Source organism: Citrus clementina, unplaced genomic scaffold (genome assembly GCF_000493195.1).
Source record: "Citrus clementina cultivar Clemenules unplaced genomic scaffold, Citrus_clementina_v1.0 scaffold_5, whole genome shotgun sequence".
NCBI lineage: Eukaryota > Viridiplantae > Streptophyta > Magnoliopsida > Sapindales > Rutaceae > Citrus > Citrus x clementina.
Genome location: NW_006262201.1, coordinates 13,546,501 through 13,570,523, shown reverse-complemented (window position 1 = coordinate 13,570,523; position 24,023 = coordinate 13,546,501). Strand labels below are relative to the sequence as shown.

At 34.5% G+C, this 24,023-nt stretch overlaps 1 non-coding gene and 1 pseudogene across 1 annotated transcript; one reads left to right on the top strand and one right to left on the bottom strand.

Annotated features, from left to right (window-relative positions):
• LOC112097951 overlaps positions 1-24,023 on the top strand; it is a 121,597-nt pseudogene that overhangs the window by 46,741 nt on the left and 50,833 nt on the right.
• LOC112098646 lies at positions 12,476-12,579 on the bottom strand. The gene has a single exon (XR_002905755.1). It is a non-coding gene; the product is annotated as a small nucleolar RNA R71 (small nucleolar RNA).

Below are 24,023 nucleotides of genomic sequence, written 5' to 3'. Positions count from 1 at the left end.
AATTCGACTCATTTCTCATCACATTAATGGCATTGGCTTGATATAGGTATGAATCATTGTCAAATTGATAGTAGTCATATGGCTTTGTTGGTTTGGCAGCTATCAATGATGTTATTTAATGAGAAAGTCCTTCAACTGTTTCTTTGACTTCGTTGATTTTTAATCTTGACTCTCTAAAATGGACTTCATTTAATCCTTTAATTTTTTTACATTCCTGAATGATCGATTTCGTTGTTGGGAATTATTCATTTGTTGTTGAAAGAAATACTAAATTTTTTATGCACTTTTAGACATTAGTTCACCTCTACTTATTGCCTTCAGCCATTCTTGCACATGTGGCAAGAGTCCCTCCAAGAAATATTGACATTAATGTCATTTCTTGTACCCATGATGTGGACACTTCAAGAGTGGCCTATTAAATCACGTCAATACTTCGAAAAATTGTTTGTCTTCTATCTAAGCTAACTCTCAAATTTCCCTATGAATAGCATTGGTTTTATGTATTGGGAAGTATTTATTTAAAAATTTAGTTATCATTTCTTCCCATGATGTGATACTTTTAGAAGGCAATGTATTGAACCAATAACGAGCTCTATCATTTAGAGAAATTGGAAACATCCTAATCTTAACATCTTCATCTAAAAAAATTTCATATTCAAAAGTTTGTCAAATAGCATAAAAATCATTCAAATGATTGTATGGGTCTTTATTTTCTAAATCAAAGATTGATGGGAGATAATTTAGTACACTAGATTTTAACTAAAAAATCTTAGCAACTACATTTGGGCATTTTATATACGAAGTTTTCAAATTAGCTAAAGGACAGAAGTAGTCCTCAAATTGCCTCTCTTGTGGTACTTGTGGTTGTGGTTCCAAATCCATTTGGATTTTATCCTTAATTTGACCTTTGATGCAATTTGTCTATGTATATGAAGTGTCTTTTCTAGTTCAAGGTCTATATGTTCTAGATCATGCGATCATGACCTTCAACCGTGCATGTAAAGAAAACTAAAAAAAAAATACTAATGAAAATAGGAGAGAAGTTATGATACTGATCTTATCATACTATTACATACTTACTATAAAAAAAACAAAAAAAACTCAAAACCTGCACACAAAGTTATTTAGAAAATATTTACAAAGAAAATTAGTTGTATAAATTAAAATGACTTACCTCATCGGGAACGGTGCAAATTTTATAAAGAAAACATATTGTGCAAATTTTATTGTTCTCGCAAGCACACAAATCTGTCATAATATAGATTAATAGTGATAGATGTCGATCACACAAGGAAGTAGATTTAATTATGTGTACAATTAATTTTTCAAATTTATATGTAAATTGTTTGGATGTGATTTTTGAGTAGTACTGAGATTTAAATTAAAAAGATAACAAGAATAAATTAAAGATGAAACAATTCAAATGAAACACTTGAGTCTCTTAATTCATACTCAACACTTTATCATGAGCTTAATATTCCTTTTTAGTCTAATAAATTGATGAGGGGTATTTCCACTCCATATAGTCCCCACTCTACCAAATATGGTATCAAGCACTCATTGTGCTAGGGGAAAATAATATTTATGCTAAATGTGGGGTCAAATACATATTGTGCCAAGTGATAATGATCTTACTTTCAATAATGTGGCAAGACTGTCCACTAAATAACTTAGATGCATTCTCTGTCAACACTGAGTCAAGACAAACCACTAATACTATAATTTAGTTTTTTGCTAATTAATATAGTGTGAAGTGCTCATCATGCCAAACAATAATGATCTTGCACTAGATAGTAGGTATATCGTGCAAAATCACGACAAAATAATTACTATCAGTCAACAATAAGTCAAAACAATCCACAAAAATCAGAGAGAGAGAGACTTACTAGACTAATCAGTGCATTTGTAATCACAAAAGCAAAAATTAAGGACAAATTGGAACCATTAACTAGTGACTGTAAATTCGTGACCAACTAAATTAGCCAGTCACATTGAACTAGGGGTAAAATGATAATTTTGTATTAAAATAAATAAAAAATACAAGATAAAGAGAGAATTACAGACAACAGAGTTTAAATTTGGACTCAAAGCTATCGAATTAGGGAGGGGATTCCTTATTAATAGATACAACGAATAAATCATGGTCATTGGATGAAAGCAACTCAAACGCTTAGGATTGTGCCACGTGGTAAGTTCTGATTGGATGAAACACATTGCTAAGACTGTAATTCAGTGAATTACACACGTGTTTTTCGGTCTAATAATATGCTACCACTTTATCGGTTAACACAAAATTTAACTGTATTGATTCAATGTATTACATGTTTTATAAGTTCATTTTGTGGTCTAATAGGATGTTGCCACATCATCATTAATGCAATAGGATGCTTCCATATTACTGATCAAAGTCATGTTAGTTGTGTCCCATGAAAATTTTAAAATTTTAATTTTACCCTTTATGTCTTTCCCAAGGTTTTTAGCTATTCTAAGTTAAAACATGCTATCTATTTTGCTGCCTAATTTCTATTTAATCGCAAAATGACTAAAATATCTCTAAAATGTATAAAATATTCAAATTATAATAAAACACACAAAATCAAAGTTTAAAGGATTTGAATATATAAAAGTAGAGATGTTAGTAAGAATTGGTGTGCAAAATGTTGATTTTACCCTTTTCTCCAACACTCTACAATCAACTTGTTTGTGCTCATGTAATTACCACCTGCCTAGATGTTAGAATGGTTTACATAGGTTTATGTTCTCACTTTTGCTCCTAGGAATCATTATTGAAGGCATATATAATACCAATCAATTCGCTAACGATATTGCTTCGTGGAAAGTTCTACAAGACATCCTAAAGTTAAAAGTAAACCTACTAATAGAAGAACCACCTCATGGTCGTCATTTGGAGCTTAGAATACCATCAGTTAACAAGAATGTATTACAGAGAATTGTGATATGTTCTCAATGCAAGGGATGCCGGCATAACCAAAAATGAAAAATGTAAGAATTCTATTGTGCCAAATCTAAATTAGTGGCCTACTAATGTTTTTAACTCCTTTCTTTATGTATTCCACAGTTCAATCAATGAGATACTTAATATATTTATTGTCATAACAAAATTATAGGAATTTTGAAGTACTTATTCTTCTTCTTTTGATGAATTACATAGTTAAACATGGCATAAGATTAATTAATGGTGTAAATGTTGTATAATATTATGCCAAAACATAGAATAGATTTAGTACGATATGAATAACATACTTATATTGCAATGAACTAATATGCCATGAATTCAATACATCTGCATTTGACTAATTACAACAACTTATTTATTTAACATCCCCATTAAATATGTCAATAACAATTTTCTTCTGAAGTGTTACCCAAGACTACTGCTAAAATCAAGTTTGAGCTTAAATATTAAGTACATCGTAAACATCAACATTAACACTCCACAATCATCATTACCAGGCTCCTGTTGTGCCATATTTTTAACCAGTACGACTTTTAAAGACTTCGCATTCTATGAGTTTGGTTGGGTGTTTTAAAATCTAACATTTTCTAGTCGTTGAGGAAAGATAACTTCAAATAGCCTAAATAGATCATTGTACGTTTTGTCGTTGTGAGCTTCTATCATTGAGTCATTGCCCAAACCTTCTTGCGCGAAGGTCTACTTGGCTAGTGTTGTGCAAATTTTATTGAACTCGCAAGTGCACGAATCTATTGTAGTATAGATCAATGGTGACGAGTGTCGATCCCACGAGGAGGTGGATTTTAATTGTGTGTAGAATTAATTTTCTAAATGGGTGGTTGGATTTGTGGTGAAAATGATTTGGATTATCCTAAATTCAAATTAAAATGGCAAGAATAAATTGAACTGAAAATCTATTAAAATGACGTACTTAGGTATCTGGATCCGTATCAACATGCACCATGAGCTAAATATTCCTTATTAATGCCAATTAAATCATGAGGGGGGGGGGAATCCACACCTTATGAACCACACTATAATCAATATGGTGCTAAGGGCTTGTCGTGCCAAATAATAATAACCTTGTACTAGGGAGCCGGTGAAACCAAGGCGGTATCTAGACAAGATTATTATTATTTGTCGACGAGAAGTCAAAACATCTACAAAAACTAGAGGGGAAGTAAAAATAAATTTACCAAATAAAGCCCATGACACATGTTGAGACTTCACCTTCAACCCAAGCTTGAAAGAAAATTAGCTACTCATAATTGAACTAGGGGTAAAATGGAAATTTATTAAAATATGCAAAAAATACAAAATGGATAAGGAATTACAGAAAATAGAGTCCAAAAATGGATTCAGATGTGCCAAATTAGGGGGGAGAAGTCCCTTTTTTATAGATACATTGAGTAAATCATGGTCATCGGATTAAAAACAGTTTGGACGCTCAAGATTGTGCCACGTCATCAGTCAACAGTACGCGGTTTGACCATGCGGTTTAAACAGTGACACGGTTTGAACAATGACGCGGTTTGGTTGAAAATAATCCTGTGTATATACATGTACCGTACACGCGATTTTTAGTCCACTGATATACTGCCATGTCACCAATCAACAGTGCATAAGAATTTTCTCCAATGGAATCGTGACACCTCATCAGTCAATGCCACATCATCAGTCAATGTCACGTCATCGATCCGTCTATGTGAACAGTGTCGTAAACAGTAACGTAGACAATACCATACATCTGAATAGTACCGTACATGTGAACAATGACATTTTTCCTTTTATGCTCCTCCTAAGGTTTTCGACTGTCCTGAGTTTAAAAGTGATGTACGTTTTGCCGTCTGATTTCTCGTTCATTGTCAAATGACTATAATGCTCCTAAAATACATAAAATACTTAATTAAAATAAAACACATATAATTAAATCACAAGAAACTTAAATACATAAAAGTAAGGGTGTTAGTAAGACTTGAAATGTAAAATGATGATTTTCTCCTTTATAAATATAAATTTTCTAACACTCAACACACCCCCCAACCAGTTTATTGTTAGTCCCTAGCAAATAAATTCAAATAAAATTCAAATCCAAAATGATTTTTTTTTTTAACAATCATGTTTATTCAATCAGACTAATGATAGTAATCAAATAAAAGTATAAGCATTATCTCCAGTCTAAAGAAATATCACACCCACATCAACTATCTACATGAATCAGCCCAGTAGACTTTGTCACAGCTACTTTCAAGAATGACATGTTAAACCCCAAAATCTCACTGGAATAGTGACACTCTCACAAAGAAATTAAACCCAATAAAAATAGTCACTCGAATGAATGGTAATTGAAAGAAAATAATAAAGAAGTGATATCACATGCTCTCACCAAGATGAAAGAAATATACCCTCAGCTTAGAAATAATACAATCTCAAGTCAAATAAAAATGTTAGTCAACCCAATTTATTTATTTATTTGTTTATTATTTTTTTTATGCACCACTACATCTTTTTAACCCATATAATTAACTTCTACTTCAGACTATAATTTTCTAAAATCAAGAAGGATTTTTATTAGGACGTAACATAGGCTAGGGACATGGCTAACAAAGGAAGGGAAATAAGGAAAACAAAGTGTATATTTGAGAAAAATACAGAGATTTTTTTTTTTGGAAGTTGAAAGGTGGATTTCACCTATTATTGTTATTTATTTATTTTTTAACAACAATTTTTTTTTTTACTTTTGTTTGGCACAACTTCACTGAATAAAATAATTATTTACATTTTTCTCAAACATAAATAGGTAATGGAACTTGTAAGATATCGGGTAATTCTCCAAATCGGAATGGTTCAAGATGATAAGTTCGACAAAGAAAAAGTTTTTTTTTTTTTAAAGGCTCAAAAGGGTTAACTATGGATATTTCACAAAATGGATGGCTAGAAAGGCTCAGACGGATCAACGATGGCCTTTCCATCGTCTTTTAAGGCTCTAAATAATCTTCCATATCTACTAGTTAGATGGGCCTCCAGATGTAGCAACATATATATATATATATTTTTTTTAAGGGTTAACTCAAATATATATATATATATTTTTTTTAAGGGTTAACTCAAAAGAAATCTAGAAATCGTGTATAAAATAATAAACTGCTAAGTTGTATGAAGAATAGGCAAAAAGGTTACTCTCCAAGAAAAATGATAGGCTCAAAAACTCACTTGGAATCTATTATGACATGTGCATTCCTTCAAGCAACTCATATTTGTCTCCGACATCAACATGTAGAGTTAGCAAACATGGCGTAACATTACTTAAGACAAAAGATAATACAAATACTAAAATTTGAAATTCATAATGTCATCCAATGTTAAAACAAATTACACAATTTTTTTTTCAAACAACATTCTACCCCCCAACCTATTCTAAACATGAAAGGAAAATATGCATATAGAAATGTGAAAATGATGCAGGAAAACTAATTAGAAAAGTTACACTTAAAATGATAGAAAAAGAAAATGGTTTTTTTTTTACTAAGAAGATGCGTTTCTAGAGGCACTACTCTCCATATTCAGCCATTTTCAACTCAAAATTTTGAAAAAATATATTTATAAAGGAGAAATTAAAAAGAAGAAGTAAAAAAAATGAATATCAACATGATTTAGCATTTCAGTTATTCTCTCTTGCATACTTGAGACGACTAACTCTTCTCCAGTCTGTGAGTCAGACAAACTGCCCAAATGTTTTAGGGCTCTTGAGATGCTGCCTAACACTTGGCTTCCTCTGACAAAAGTAGCTTTTGAGACCAATTTTGATAACCCTCGGTTACCTCCTCCATACACCAAGTGTAGTTTCCTCTCTCCTATGCTTCGACCAAGATTTATGGCTGCCTCAACAAACTCTTTATGTTTGCTATAGTTAAATCCAGAAAGCACACAAATATTATTGAATTATTTATTGGGAGTAACTGCCATTGGGATACTTCTCAAAAATAATTTGTGAGTGCATAACAAAAAATCATGTTTAAGAATCTTAGTGACAGTGGGTCATAGCTGTGTATGAGGTAGTATGTCAGTGTCAAATAACGCGTAAAGCACATGGCTCGTGAGTCAAAAAGGAAACAGTAAAAAGAAAAAGAAACAATGATAAAATAAAATTATTAAAGACAATAATGTAAATGACAAAACAACAGTGAAATAAAATAACAATGAAGTAAAAGGATATTTACAGGTAGTTGCGACTGTGGCTCACATCTTCCTCTAGTTTTACATTCAAAAACAGCTTGAACACCCTCTATAGGTCGAGGATAGGCTTCCCATCTAGTTTTCTTATAAACTAGCAAACATGGTCATTTATAGTCAGATTCCTGAGACTGTATCGTGCATGCTCTTTCTGGAATAATGCCCATAACTAGAGAATCGCTCCTTGCACATATCCACTGGGATGCGTTTCAAGAGACAAAAAGATATCATCCAATGACTCCTTATTCAAGTCATCCCTAATGAATTGAATCTTATCTTCTCTGTTATCAGACATCATTCCTAAAGAACATGGGTTTTTATTGCATCTCATTCTGGCACATTTATGACAAGCAACATAAATTCTTCGAGCTCTTCATTTTCTTGCATAATTTCTTTTACCACAACCAAGCATGTATGCAATAAATTTTGGAGGTAACTCACCTGCCAATCGTACTTTAGCCTCGATTAACCAACGGATGTCAGCAGGTATGTTATTCTTCATGAGCAATCGCATGCGTTCGGACCGAGCTTTATAGATTGTAAGGAGGGCATTCTGAGGAAGTGAAGGGAATCGATTGTGAAGCTTTACTAGAATTTCGTTTCTGTCCATACCTTCACCTCAGAATATCAGTTATTAAAGGAAACGGAAGTAACCAACTTGATTGTCACGGAGTACCGTTATCCGCCACTTCACCGGGGTAACAAATTGAAGACACAAACAAAGAAAAACAAACTAAAACACATAAAGAAAATTACAATCGTCCTCTTATTGAATTTACCTCAAGCTCCAATTGGATGTTGTAGACACTTCTTTCAATGTCTATGAGTTGGCTTTCTAAATCCTCAACATAGGATACTAACTCTGGTGGTTGCAAAGCCCAAATACGATGTGTTTTACAAAATTGAATCTGCCTTTTGAGATGAGATTTTACACGCTGAAGTGGTTTAAGAATGTTCAGGAGGAACTGTTTAGCTATAGCACTCATGATTAACAATGATAAGAGAAAACTTAATTGTTAGATAAACACATTTATGCAAAAATAATTTCAATTAGCAAAAGAATAATAAAAACAAAGAAAGAAAAAAAATTCTAATGACCGAAAGAAAAAAAAACTCAATTCAAATCTTGTGGGTCACTCAAATTTATTTCGGTGTCCTCTCCATGTGGTTGGTACTCTAGATATGACTTTAATCTTTGACCATTAACTTTAAACGTGACATCGTTCTTTGGGTCCTTAATTTCAATTGCCCCATGTGGAAAAACAGTATGAACAATAAAGGGGTCAGACCATCGAGAGCGTAACTTACCTGGAAATAGGTGCAAGCGAGAATTGAATAAAAGCACTTTCTGACCTGGAGTGAAAGATTTTCTCATAATTTGCTTGTCATGGAAGACTTTCATTCGCTGCTTGTAAATTTTGGCATTTTCGTATGCATCATCGCGAATTTCTTCAAGTTATGCTAGGTGTAATCTTCTTTCTGAGCTAGCTTGTTGCATGTCAAAGTTGAATTTCTTGATGGCCTAATATGCACGATGTTCGAGTTCCACAGGTAGGTGGCAAGTTTTTCCATATACTAGCTTGTAGGGTGACATCCCAATCAGGGTCTTAAAAGTCGTTCTATATGCCCATAATGTATCATCAAGTCTTAATGACCAATCTTTAATGTCTGGCCTCAACGTCTTTTCTAACATGTGCTTTATTTCTCGATTGGAGATCTCAACTTGGCCACTGGTTTTGCGGATGATATGGGGTCGCCACTTTGTGAGTGATTGAATACTTTGTCAAAAGAGCTTTGAATGCTTTGTTACAAAAATGGGCACCACCATCACTAATTATCGCTCGAGGGAATCCAAAGCGTGAAACAATGTTGCTTTTCAAAAATCCTATCACCACTTTGTGATCATTGGTTCTACATGGAATTGCTTCTACCCATTTCGATACATAGTCAACAGCAACCAATATGTATTGATGGTCAAAAGAAGGGGGAACGGGTCCCATGAAGTCGATACCCCACACATCAAAAATCTCAACCACTAAAATTAGATTTAATGGCATCGTGTTCCTTCGTGTAATACTTCCCATTCGTTGACACCTATCACATAAAGAACAGAAAGTGTAAGCGTCTCGAAATATAGTTGGCCAATAGAAACCACAGTGTAAAACTTTAGTAGCTGTTTTCTTAGCACTGAAATGGCCTCCACAAGCTTGTTCATGGCAGAATGAAAAGATATTCTGAATTTCACTTTCTGGGACACATCGTCTAACAATTTGATCTACACAATACTTGAACAAATACGGATCATCCCAAAATAAATTCTTTATTTCCGCAAAAAAATTGGCTTTGTCTTACTTGGTCCAATGCTTTGGAAGTTGACCTGTAATAAGATAATTAACGATATTAGCATACCACGGTAATACTTCCACACTCATCAATTGTTCATCTGGGAATGACTCATTCAATGGTAATGATTCCATAATTATGTCAAAATGGAGACGAGAGAGATGGTCAACCAAAACATTTTCTGTACCTTTCTTATCGTTAAATTCCAAGTCGAATTCCTACAAAAGTAGCACCCAATGAATTAGTCTAGCTTTTGCATCTTTCTTTATGAGAAGATATTTAAGAGCAGTATGATCTGTGAACACAATTATTTTACAACTAATGAGATAAGATCAAAATTTTTCCAATGCAAACACTACTGCTAGCATTTCTTTTTCAGTAATTGAATAGTCCAACTGTGCATCATTCAATGTCATGCTAGCATAATAAATAACATGGGAAATTCGATCAACTCTTTGTCCTAATACTGCTCCTACTGCATAATCAGATGCATCACACATGAGCTCAAATGGTAAGCTCCAGTTTGGGGGCTGAATGATGGGTGATGATGTCAATAACTGCTTTAATTTTTCAAATGCCACAAAATGTGAAACATTAAAGATAAAAGGTATATCCTTAGAAAGCAGATTGCATAAGGGTCTAGAAACTTTGCTAAAATCTTTAATGAAACGTCTATAAAAACCAGCATGTCCAAGGAAAAATCTTACTTCTCTGACTGTTTTTGGTGGAGGAAGATTAGAAATGAGATCCACCTTGGCTTTGTCAACTGTTGAGTGTTAGAAAATGTATATTTATAAAGGAGAAAATCGTCATTTTACAGTACAAGTTTTACTAACACCTTTACTTTTATGAATTTAATATTCTTTTAATTTATTTCCGTGTGTTTTATTTTAATTAAGTATTTTACGTATTTTAGGGGCATCATAGTCATTTCACAATAAACGAGAGATCAGATGGCAAAACGGCCATCACATTTGAACTCAGGACGGTCGAAAATCTTAGGAGGAGCATAAAATGAAAAATGGTATTGTTCACATGTACGGTACTATTCACGTGTACGGTACTGTATACGATACTGTTCACGACATTGTTCACATAGACAGACGATGACGGGGCATTGACCGATGATGTGGCATTGACTGATGAGGTGTCACGATCCTATTGGACTAAAATTCTTATGTACTGTTGATGGTGATGTGGCAGTATATCAGTGGACCAAAAATCTCGCGTACAGTACATGCATCACACAGGATTATTTTCAACCAAACCGCGTTACTGTTCAACCCGGGTCAAACCGTGTTACTGTTCATCCACGTGGTCAAACCGCGTACTGTTGACTGATGATGTGGCGCAATCCTGAGCGTCCAAACTGTTTTTAATCCGATGGCCGCGATTTACTCCATGTATCTATAAAAAGGGGGCCTCTCCCCCCTAATTTGATATCTCTGAATCCGTTTTTGGGATTCATTTTCTGTAATTCTTTCTCCATTTTGTATTTTCTACGTATTTTAATAAATTCCCATTTTGCCCTTAGTTCAATTATGAGTGGCTAATTTTCTTTCAAGCTTGGGTTGCAGGTGAAGTCTCAATATGTATCATGGACTTTATTTGGTAAATTTACTTTTTCTTCCCCTCTAATTTTTGTGGATGTTTTGACTTCTCGTCGACAAATAATACTAATCTTGTCTAGTACCGCCTTTGTTTTATCGGCCCCCTAGTACAAGGTTATTATTATTTGGCACGATAAGCCCTTAGCACCATATTGATTAGAGTGTGGTTCATGAGGTGTAGATTCCCCCCTCATGATTTAATTGGCATTAATAAGGATTATTTAGCCCATGATGCATGTTGATACGGATCCAGATACCCAAGTACGTCATTTCAATAGATTTCTCTTCAATTTATTTTCGTCATTTTAATTCCAATTTTAGAATTTATTCTTACCATTTGAATTCCAATTTGAGGATAATCTTAGTCACCTTCACCATAAAATCCAACCACCCATTTACGAAATTAATTCTATACACAATTAAAATCTACCTCCTCGTGGGATCGACACTCATCACTATTAGTCTATACTACAATAGATTCGTGCGCTTGCGAGTTCAACAAAATTTGCACAACAAGTTTGTGGCGCCGTTGCCGGGGAGGTAAGTAATTTTAATTCATAGAATTAATTTTTGTGAATAATTTTTTTTTCTTGTATTTTTTTATAAAAAAAAAGTGAATCCGCATTTAGAGGTTAGTATTTCTTTTCTTTTTCTTTTCAATTTATTTTTCTTTGTAATTTTTTTTATCTTATTAATTTATTCTTAGTTAATTTATTTCACGTATTTTTTTTGTGTATTTTTATAGTAAGGTTTTAACAGCGTGATAAGGTTAGTATTGTAATTTCTCCTTCTTCTTTATTTTTATTTGTTTTGTTCCCATTTATTTTTTGTTCCTTGCATGCATGGTCGTAGGTCATTATTTCCTAATCTTGAACCTATAGACCTTGAATTATAAAAAACACTTCGCACACACAAACACGTTAAAAATAAAATGGATTTACAAGCACCACAGGAGAGGAAATTTAAAGACTATTTTAGTCCCTTAACTAATTTGAGTACATCCTGCATAAGATACCTAAATGTAGCTGCTAGGAGTTTTGAACTAAAACCTAGTGTGCTAAATTGTCTCCCCACATTTTATGGCCTAGAAAATGAGGACCCATATAATCATCTGAATGATTTTCATGCCATTTGTCAAACTTTTAAATATGAAAATTTTTCAGACGATGATGTTAAACTCATATTATTCTCATTTTTTTAAAAGGATAGAGTTCGTTCATGGTTAAATACTTTACTTGCTAATAGCATTGCATCATGAGAACAAATGGTAACTAAATTTTTGAATAAATATTTCCCAGTGCATAAAACCAATGCTATTCGCAGGGAAATTTCAGAGTTTACGCAGAGAGAAGACGAGTAATTTTTCGAAACATGGGAGCGATTCAATGGGCTACTCTTGAAGTATCCACATCATGGGTACGAGAAATGGTACCAATGCCAATACTTTTTGTAAGGATTACTACTAAATGTGCAAGAATAGCTAATGGCAACAAGTGGAGGAGAGCTAATGTCAAAAAGTGTATCAGAGATTTGGGAATTCTTCCAGCGACAAGCAGATAATTCCCAACAACGGAGTCGATCACTCAGGAACACTAGAAGAATTAAAGGAGTAAATGAGGTTCACATTGGCGAGTCAAGTTTAGAAATTAAAGAAGTCAAAGCAATAATTGAAGGCATCTCTCGACAAATAGCATCGTTATCGACTGCTAAATCAACAGAGCAACATGACCCTGACTCATATCCAGATCAAGCCAATGTCATAGGTGTAATGAGAAAGCCATCAAATTACAACCCATACTCCAACACATATAATCCTGGATGGAGAGATCACCCTAATTTTTCATAGTCTCAAGGATTCCAACAGAATGGACCAGTAGCTCCAGCTCCACCAATGCAACAAATTTCTCAAATTCCTCAAGCCTCTCAGCCACCATTTAGACCATTCAATCAGAACCAAAACTACTCTCAACCCAGACCATGTGAGGATGCATTCCAGAATTTCAAGAATGTTACTCACTCCACGATTGAGCAACAGAACCGCACCATTGATGGACTACGAAATGAGTTGAGAGTAGGCTTCAATTCACAAGCCCAATCAGTTTCAAGCCTTGAGAAGATGGTGGGACAACTTGCTTCTTCAGTTCAGACCTTGGCAATGACTGTTGAGAAAGGCAAGTTTCCAAGTCAACCAGTGCCTAATCCTAAAGGAGTACATGAAGCAAGTACTAGTTCACCACAGCAGCATGGAGAGGTCAAAGCAGTCATGACCTTGCGAAAAGGAAAAGAAGTCGACAACAAAGTGGAGATGCCGGTGACAAAAGAAAATCAAATTGTACCTGTGAATGTTGAAGACTCATCACCCGAAGAGAAAAAAGAAACCAACCCATGAGAATACGTTCCTAAAGCTCCATTTCCTTAGAGGTTAGCTAAAGGAAAGAAGGCAAAATCCACAGGTGAGATTCTCAAAATCTTCAAACAAGTAAGTGTTAACATCCCTTTACTTGATGCTATAAGGTAAGTTCCATCTTATGCCAAGTTTCTTAAAGACCTTTGCACTAAAAAGAGAAACATTCACGTTCAAAAGAAGGTATTTTTAACAGAAAACGTTAGTTCTATCCTCCAATACAAAATTCCTCTAAAATACAAAGACCCAGGCTCCCCCACTATCTCATGTAGCATAAGGAACCACACAATTGAGAATGCTTTGTTGGATGTAGGTGCTAGTGTAAATTTGTTACCTTACTCAATATTTTTGAAACTTGGACTTGGAGAATTACACCCAACTCCCCATGTTATTTACTATGCTAGTATGACATTGAATGATGCACAGTTGAACTATTCAACTACTGAAAAAGAAATCCTAGCAGTAGTGTTTACTTTAGAGAAATTTCGATTTTATCTCATTGGTTGTAAAATAATTATATTCACAGATCATGCTGCTTTTAAATATCTTCTCACAAAGAAAGATGCAAAAGCTAGACTAATTCGTTGGGTGTTACTTTTGCAGGAATTTGACTTGGAATTCAAGGATAAGAAAGGCATAGAAAATGTTGTGGCGGACCATCTCTCTCGTCTCCATTTTGACACAATTACAGAGCCATTAATATTGAATGAGTCATTTCCAGATGAACAATTAATGAGTGCGGAAGTATTACCTTGGTATGCTGATATAGTTAATTATCTTGTTACAGGTCAATTTTCAAAGCATTGGACCAAGCAAGGCAAGGCTAAATTCTTTGCGAAAATAAAGAATTTCTTTTGGGATGACCCATATTTGTTCAAGTATTGTGCAGACCAAATTGTTAGATGATGTGTCCCAGAAAGTGAAATTCAGAATATCCTTTCATTCTGCCATGAACAAGCTTGTGGAGGCCATTTCAGTGCTAAGAAAACAGCAACTAAAGTTTTACAATGTGGTTTTTATTGGCCAACTATATTTCGAGATGCTTACACTTTCTGTTCTTCATGTGATAGGTGTCAACGAATGGGGAGCATTACACGAAGGAACATGATGCCACTAAATCCAATTTTAGTGGTTGAGATTTTTTACGTATGGGGTATCGACTTTATGGGACCCTTTCCCCCTTCTTTTGGCCATCAATACATATTGGTTGCTGTTGACTACGTCTCAAAATGGGTAGAAGCAATTCCATGCAGAACCAATTATCACAAGGTGGTGATAGGATTTTTGAAAAGCAACATTGTTTCACGCTTTGGATTCCCTCGAGCAATAATCAGTAATGGTGGTGCCCACTTTTGTAACAAAACCTTCAAGGCTCTTTTGACAAAGTATTCAATCACACACAAAGTGGCGACCCCGTATCATCCGCAAACCAATGGCCAAGTTGAGATCTCCAATCGAGAAATAAAGCACATATTAGAAAAGATTGTGAGGCCAGACAGAAAAGATTGGTCATTAAGACTTGATGATGCATTATGGGCATATAGAACGGCTTTCAAGACCCCGATTGGGATGTCACCCTACAGGCTAGTGTATGGAAAAGCTTGCCACCTACCTGTGGAACTTGAGCAGAACTTGAAGAAATTCGCAATGACGCATACGAAAATGCCAAGATTTACAAGCAACGGATGAAAGTCTTCCATGACAAGCAAATTATGAGAAAATCGTTCACTCCAGGTCAGAAAGTGCTTTTATTCAATTTTCGCTTGCACCTATTCCTAGGTAAGTTACGCTCTCGATGGTCTGGTCCATTTATTGTTCATACTGTTTTTCCACATGGGGCAATTGAAATTAAGGACCCAAAGAACGATGTCATGTTTAAAGTTAATGGTCAAAGATTAAAGCCATATCTAGAGTACCAACCACATGGAGAAGACACCGAAATAAATTTGAGTAACCCACCAAATTTGAATTGATTTTTTTTTCTTGGTGATTTTATTTTTTTTTCTTTCTTTATATTATTCTTTTGCTAATTGAAATTATTTTTGCATAAGTGTGTTTGTTTAACTATTAAGTTTTCTCTTATCATTTTTAATCATGAGTACCTTACTTAGACCGTTCCTCCTAAACATTCTTAAACCACTTCAACGTGTCAAAACTCATCTCATAAGGCAGATTCAATTTTGTAAAACACATCGTATTTGGGCTCTATAACCACCAGAGTTAGTAGCCTATTATGAGGGTTTAGAAAGCCAACTCAGAGACATTGAGAGAAGTGTTTACGACATCCAGTTGGAGCTTGAGGTAAATTCAATAAGAGGACGATTTTAATTTTCTTTGTGTGTTTTAATTTATTTTTCTGTTTGTGTGCTTTAGTTTGTTACCCCGGTGAAGTGGCGGATAACGGTACTCCGTGACAATCAAGTCGCTTACTTCAGTTTCCCATAACAACTGACATTCTGAGGCGAAAGTATGGACAGAAATGAGATTCTAGCGAAGCTTCACAAGCGATTCCCTTCACTTCCTCAGAATGCCCTCCTTACAATCTATAAAGCTCGGTCCGAACGCATGCGATTCCTTATGAAGAATAACATACCTACTGACATCCGTTGGTTAATGGAGGCGAAAGTACGATTGGCAGGTGAGTTACCTCCAAAATTTATTACGTACATGCCTGGTTGTGGTAAAGGAAATTATGCACGAAAACGACGAGCTCAAAGAAATTATGTTGCTTGTCATAAGTGTGCCAAAATGAGATGCGATAAAAACCCATGTTCTTTAGGAATGGTGTCTGATAACAGGGAAGATAAGATTTAATTCATTAGGGATGGCTTGAATAAGGAGTCATTGGATGATATTCTTTTGTCTCTTGAAACGCATCCCAGTGGATATGTGCAATGAGCGATTCTCCAATTGTGGTCATTATTCCAGAAAGAACATGCACGATATAGTCTTGGGAATCTAACTATAAACGACCCTGTTTGCCAGTTTATAAGAAAACTGGATGGGAAGCCCATCCTCGACCTATAGAGGGCGTTCAAGCCGTTTCTGGACGTAAAACCAGAGGAAGATGTGAGCCACATTCGCAACTACCTGTAAATATCCTTTTACTTCACTGTTATTTTATTTCACTGTTGTTTTATTGTTTGCATTATTGTCTTTAATAATTTTATTACTGTTTGCTTTTTCCTTTTTATTGTTTTCTTTTTTACTCGCGAGCCATGTGCTTCACGCGTTATTTGACACTGACATGTTACCTCATTCACAGCTGTGATCCACTGTCACCAAGATTCTTAAATGTGATTTTTTTTTTGTCAAGCACTCACAAATTGTTTTTGAGAAGTATCACAATGGCAGCTACTCCCAATAGACAATTCAAGAACATTTGTGTGCTTTCAGGATTTAACTATGGCAAACATAAAGAGTTTGTGGAGGCGGCCATAGATCTTGGTCGAAGCATAGCAGCGCGAAAATTACACTTGGTGTATGGAGGAGGTAACCGAGGGTTATCAAAAATAGTCTCAGAAACAGCTTTTATCAAAGGAAGTCAAGTGTTAGGCATCATCCCCAGAGTCCTAAAATCATTGGGCAGTTCGTCTGACTCACCAACTGGAGAAGAGTTAGTTGTCTCAGGTATGCAAGAAAGAATAACTGAAATGCTTAATCATGCTGATGCTTTTATTTTCCTTCCAGGAGATCTTGCAACACTAGAGGCACTTATCACACTAGCATCTTGGGCCCATCTACACATCCACCAGAAACTCATCGGTTTCTTAAATGTCAATAACTTTTATGATAGCTTTATCGCATTTCTTAATCATGCAATAAAAAACTATTTCATTCCCTCTAATGCGAAAAAACTCTTTATTTGTGCTCATACTGCTAATGAGCTACTTGGTCTGCTACAAGCTTATAGACCGGAGCCAGACCCCTGGACCTTTGTATTGGAGCATCCAAATAATGATGGTAACAGTAGCTGCAGTAAGAAGTACAAATTAGATTTAACTCTTCGCCTGTAAATATTTTCTTTTGTGTTGCACCACCCAAGTGATGTCTTCTAAACTCTACTTCTTTCCTTTCAAACATTGAGGACAATATTTCGTTCTGGTTGGGGGGAGGGAATAATCGACAATTGTGAAATTTTGGTTAAGTTTTTACTAATTTTTTGTTGTAGAAACTAACTGTTGCTAACTTTTTGTGTTGAAGATGGCTGAATATGGAGTGTAGTGACTCTAGAAACGCATCTTCATCGTTTAAAAAAAATTAAAAAACTAAAAAACTAAAAAAAATTCAGACATTTTCTTTTTCTTTATTATGTTTTGATGTTCATTTTGTCTTCTTTTTAATTTTTCCTTATAAATATATATTTTCAAATTTTTGAGTCGAAGATGACTGAATATGGTGAGTAGTGCCTCTAGAAACATATCTTCTAAGTTAAAAAAAAAAACCATTTTCGTTTTCTACCATTTTAAGTGTAACTTTTTTTTAATTAGTTTTTATGCATCATTTTCACATTTATGCATGCATATTTTCCTTTCATGTTTAGAATAGGTTGGGGGGTAGAATGTTGTTTAAAAAAAAAATTGTGTGATTTGTTTTAATATTGGATGACATGATTAATTTCAAATTTTCGTATTTGTATTATCTTTGGTCTTAAGTGATGTTACATTATGTTTGCTACTCTACATGTTGATGTTGGAGACAAATATGAGTTGCTTGAAGGAATAAACATGTCATAAATAAGTGCCAAGTGAGTTTTTGAGCCTATCATTTTTCTTGGAGAGTAACCCTTTTGCCCATTCTCTATACAGCTTAGCAATTTATTATTGGGAAATTTGTAACCTACCCCCAAATAAATTGATATTTTGCACCGCGTCCCCAACAAATTTGACTTGTTGCACTGCGCACCCAAAAAAATTGACATTTTTGCACCACGCCCCCAATTCCGTTATTTTCTCAGTTAAGTTTAACGGTGGAGGGGTAAAATTGGAAGTTTATTCCTTAAATTAATTTTAATAGGAATTCTCTTTATTGTAATTAAAATAAAAATCTTTAAAAAATTAAAGGAAAAATAATAGTGGTGACAATGTACATGTAACAAGAAATTTTTTTATTACAATTAAAATAAAAATCTTTAAAAAATTAAAGGAAAATAATAGTGGTGATAAATGTACATGTAACAAGAATTTTTTTTATTAAAATTGAAATAAAAATCTTTAAAAAATTAAAGAAAAAATAATAGTGGTGACAATGTACGTGTAACAAGAAATTTTTTTTATTGCAATTGAAATAAAGATCTTTAAAAAAATTAAAGGAAAATAATAGTGGTGACAAATGTACATGTAACAAGAATTTTTTTTATTAAAATTGAAAAAAAATCTTTAAAAAATTAAAGAAAAAATAATAGTGGTGACAATGAACATGTAAGAAGAATTGTTTTTTTTTATTGCAATTGAAACAAAAAACCTTAAAAAATTAAATGAGCTAAAAATTTTGTTTTTTTACATAGAGGGGCATTTTTGTCATTCAATCAAAAGTTAAACGGAGCCGTTAAACTTAACTGAGAAAATAACGGAATTGGGGGCGTGGTGCAAAAATGTCAATTTTTTTGGGTGCGCAGTGCAACAAGTCAAATTTGTTGGGGACGTGGTGCAAAATGTCAATTTATTTGGGGGTAGGTTACAAATTTCCCTTTATTATTTTATACACGATCTCTAGATTTCTTTTGAGTTAACCCTTAAAAAAATGGTAAAATTAAAAAAAAAGAAAAAAGAAGAAGAAAAAAAATGTTTTGCTACATTGGGAGGCCCGTCTAACTAGTAGATATGGATGATTATTTAGAGCCCTAAAAGACGATGGAAATGCCATCTTTGATCCGTTTGAGCCTTTCTAGCCATCCCTTTTATTAAATATTCATTGTTAACCCTTTTGAGGCTTTAAAAAAAAAAAAGCCTTTTCTTTGTCAACTTATCATCTTGACCCACTCCGATTTGGAGTATTACCCGATGTCTTATAAGTTTCATCACCTATTTATGTTTGAGAAAATGTAAATAATTATGTTGTTCAGTGAAGTTATGCCAAATAAAAGCAAAAAAAAAACAAAAAAAAAAGTTATTGTTTCAAAAGAATAAAAATAACAATAATAGGTGAAATTCACCTTGCAACTTCCACAAAAAAAAAATTCTCTGCATTTTTCTCAAATGTTCACTTTATTTTCCTTATTTCCTTTCTTTGTTAGCCATGTCCCTAACCTACGTTACGTCCTAATAAAAGTCCTTCTTGATTTTAGGGAACTATAGTCTAAAGTAGAAGCTAGTTATATGGGTTAAAAAGATGTAGTGATGCATGAAAAAAATAAATAAATAAATTGGGTTGACTAGCATTTTTTATTTGACTTGAGATCATATTATTTCTAAGTTGAGGGCATATTTCTTTCATTTTGGTGAGAGCATGTGATATCACTTCTTGATTATTTTCTCTCAATTACCATTCATTGGAGTGACTATTTTTATTGGGTTTAATTTCTTTGTGAGAGTGTCACTACTTCCAGTGAGATTTTGGGGTTTGACATGTCATTCTTGAAAGTAGCTATAACAAAGTCTACTGGGCCGATTCATGTGGATGGTTGATGTGGGTGTGATGTTGCTTTAGACTGGAGATAATGCTTATACTTTTATTTGATTGCTATCATTAATCTGATTGAATAAACACGAGTGTTTCTAAATAAAATAAAATAAAATAAAATCATTTTGGTTTTGAATTTTGTTTTCGCTTTATTTGCTAGGGACTAGCAATAAGCTGGTTGGGGGGTGTGTTGAGTGTTAGAAAATGTATATTTATAAAGGAGAAAATCATCATTTTACACTACAAGTTTTACTAACACCTTTACTTTTATGAATTTAACCTTCTTTTGATTTAATTCCGTGTGTTTTATTTTAATTAAGTATTTTATGTATTTTAGGGGCATCATAGTCATTTCACAATAAACGAGAGATCAGATGGCAAAACGGACATCACATTTGAACTCAGGACGGTCGAAAATCTTAAGAGGAGCATAAAAGGAAAAATGACATTGTTCACATGTACAGTACTATTCACGTGTACGGTACTGTATACGTTACTGTTCACGACACTGTTCACATAGACGGACGATGACGTGGCATTGACCGATGATGTGGCATTGACTGATGAGATGTCACGATCCTATTAGACTAAAATTGTTATGTACTGTTGATGGTGACGTGGCAGCATATCAGTGGACCAAAAATCTCGCGTATGGTACATGCATCACACAGGATTATTTTCAACCAAACCTCGTTACTATTCAACCCGGGTCAAACCGTGTTACTGTTCATCCACGTGGTCAAACCGCGTACTGTTGACTGATGATGTGGCGCAATCCTGAGCGTCCAAACTGTTTTTAATCCGATGGCCGTGATTTACTCCATGTATCTATAAAAAGGAGGCCTCTCCCCCCTAATTTGATATCTCTGAATCCATTTTTGGGATCCATTTTCTGTAATTCTTTCTCCATTTTGTATTTTCTACGTATTTTAATAAATTCTCATTTTGCCCTTAGTTCAATTATGAGTGGCTAATTTTCTTTCAAGCTTGGGTTGAAGGTGAAGTCTCAACATGTGTCATGGGCTTTATTTGGTAAATTTACTTTCTCTTCCCCTCTAATTTTTGTGGATGTTTTGACTTCTCGTCGACAAATAATACTAATCTTGTCTAGTACCGCCTTGGTTTTACCGGCCCCCTAGTACAAGGTTATTATTATTTGGCACGATAAGCCCTTAGCACCATATTGATTAGAGCGTGGTTCATGAGGTGTGGATTCCCCCCTCATGATTTAATTGGCATTAATAAGGATTATTTAGCCCATGATGCATGTTGATACGGATCCAGATACCCAAATACGTCATTTCAATAGATTTCTCTTCAATTTATTCTCGTCATTTTAATTCCAATTTTAGAATTTATTCTTGTCATTTCAATTCCAATTTTAGGATAATCTTAGTCACCTTCACCATAAAATACAACCACCCATTTACAAAATTAATTCTATACACAATTAAAATCTACCTCCTCGTAGGATCGACACTCGTCACCATTAGTCTATACTACAATAGATTCGTGCGCTTGCGAGTTCAACAAAATTTGCACAACATCAACCTCAATACCTTTGCTTGAAATGATGTGACCGAAAACAATACCTTGTTTTACCATAAAATGACGCTTCTCTCAATTTAAGACTAAGTTCTTCTCGATACATCTCTGCAGAACTAGTGTTAGACAATATAAACATTGATCAAATAAGTCACAAAAAATAGAAAAGTCATCCATAAAGACTTCAAGGAATCATTCAACCATATCAGAAAAAATGTTTAACATGCATCGTTGAAATGTGGTAGGTGCATTACATAATCCAAATGGCATCCTCAAATATGCAAATGTGCCAAAAGGGCAAGTGAAAGTAGTTTTCTCATGATCTTTTGGTGCTATGGGGATCTGATTGTATCCTGACTAGCCATCTAGAAAGCAATAAAATTCATGATCTGCTAATCTATCAAGCATTTGATCGATAAATGGTAAAGGAAAATGGTCTTTACGTGTGACAGAATTCAACTTTCTATAATCAATGCATACACGCCATCCTGTAGTTACTCTAGTGGATATCAATTCATTATTAGCATTGGTAACTACTGTGACTCCTGACTTTTTAGGGACAACTTGTACAGGACTGACTTATGAACTATCAGAAATTGAGTAAATGATACATGCATCTAATAGCTTAAGGATTTCAGTTCTAACAACTTCTTTCATGTTAGGTTTTAACCGACGTTGCATTTCCCTAGTAGGTTTAGCATTTTCATAAAGGTGAATGTAATGCATGCAGTCTACTGGGTTTATACCTTTTATGTCTGCTATGGTCCATCCTAATGCTCTTTTGTGCTCTTTTAAAACATCCAACAACTTACCTTTTTGTTCGTCATTAAGGGATGATGAGATGATTACCGGTAGAGTACTTTCTTCTCCCAAAAATACATATTCCAATGTGTTGGGTAATGGTTTGAGCTCGAATTTCGGTGGTGATTCTGATGATGGGATGAGTTTCTTCTCTAATGGTGCTAGTTGTTCAACTCTTGACTTCCATTTATTAGTGTCCATGGATGGTGCTGAGTCAAGTAGGGCGTTGACCTCATTGGCTGATCTGTCAATATCAAAATCCAAACCAACGTGAATTAAATATGTTTGTAAAGGATCATTACTAAGGTTTGAAAGAAAAGTATTATCAACTATTGTTTCTATTAAATCCATATCAACAATTCCATCATCTGCATTATGAGGTTGTTTGGCAATGTTGAAGATGTTTAACTCCATAGTCATGTTGCCGAAGGACAACTGCATATTTCCGGTCCTGCATTGAATGTGAGCATCCACAGTTGCCAAGAAAGGTCGGCCTAGAATAATGGGGATGTGCTTTCTTGTATCATGTATTGGTTGAGTGTCAATTACAATGAAATCAACAGAAAAATAAAACTTGTCTACCTGGATAAGCACGTCCTTCACAATACCACGAGGTATTTTCCTGGACCGATCTACAAGTTGTAACACCACTGGAGTTTGGTGCAATTGTCCCAGTCCAAGTTTCACGAAAACTGAGTAAGGTAACAGATTTACACTAGCTCCTAAATCCAACAAAGCATTCTCAATTGTGTGGTTCCCTATACTACATGAGATAGTGGGGGAGCCTGGGTCTTTGTATTTTAAAGGAATTTTATGTTGGAGTATAGAACTAACATTTTCTGTTAAAAATGCCTTCTTCTAAACGTGAATGTTTCTCTTTTTAGTCCAAAGGTCTTTAAGAAACTTGGCATAAGATGGAACTTGTTTTATAGCATCAAGTAAAAGGATGTTAACACTTACCTGTTTGAAGATTTCAAGAATCTCACCTGTGGATTTTTCCTTCTTTCCTTTAGCTAACCTCTGAGGAAATGGAGCTTTAGGAACATATTCTCGTGGGTTGGTTTCTTCTTTCTCTTTCGATGGTGAGTCCTTAACATTCACAGGTACAATTTGATTTTCTTTTGTCACCGGCATCTCCATTTTGTTGTCGACTTCTTTTCCTTTTCGTAAGGTCATGACTGCTTTGACTTCTCCATGCTGCTGTGGTGAACTGGTACTTACTTCATGCACTCCTTTAGGATTAGGAACTGGTTGACTTGGAAACTTGCCTTTCTCAACAGTCATTACCAAGGTCTGAATTGAAGAAGCAAGTTGTCCCACCATCTTCTCGAGGCTTGAAACTGATTGGGCTTGTGAGTTGAAGCCTGCTCTCATCTCATTTCGTAGTCCATCAATGATGTAGTTTTGTTGCTCAATCGTAGAGTGAGTAACATTCTTGAAATTCTGGAATGCATCCTCCCATGGTCTGGGTTGAGAGTAATTCTAGTTCTGA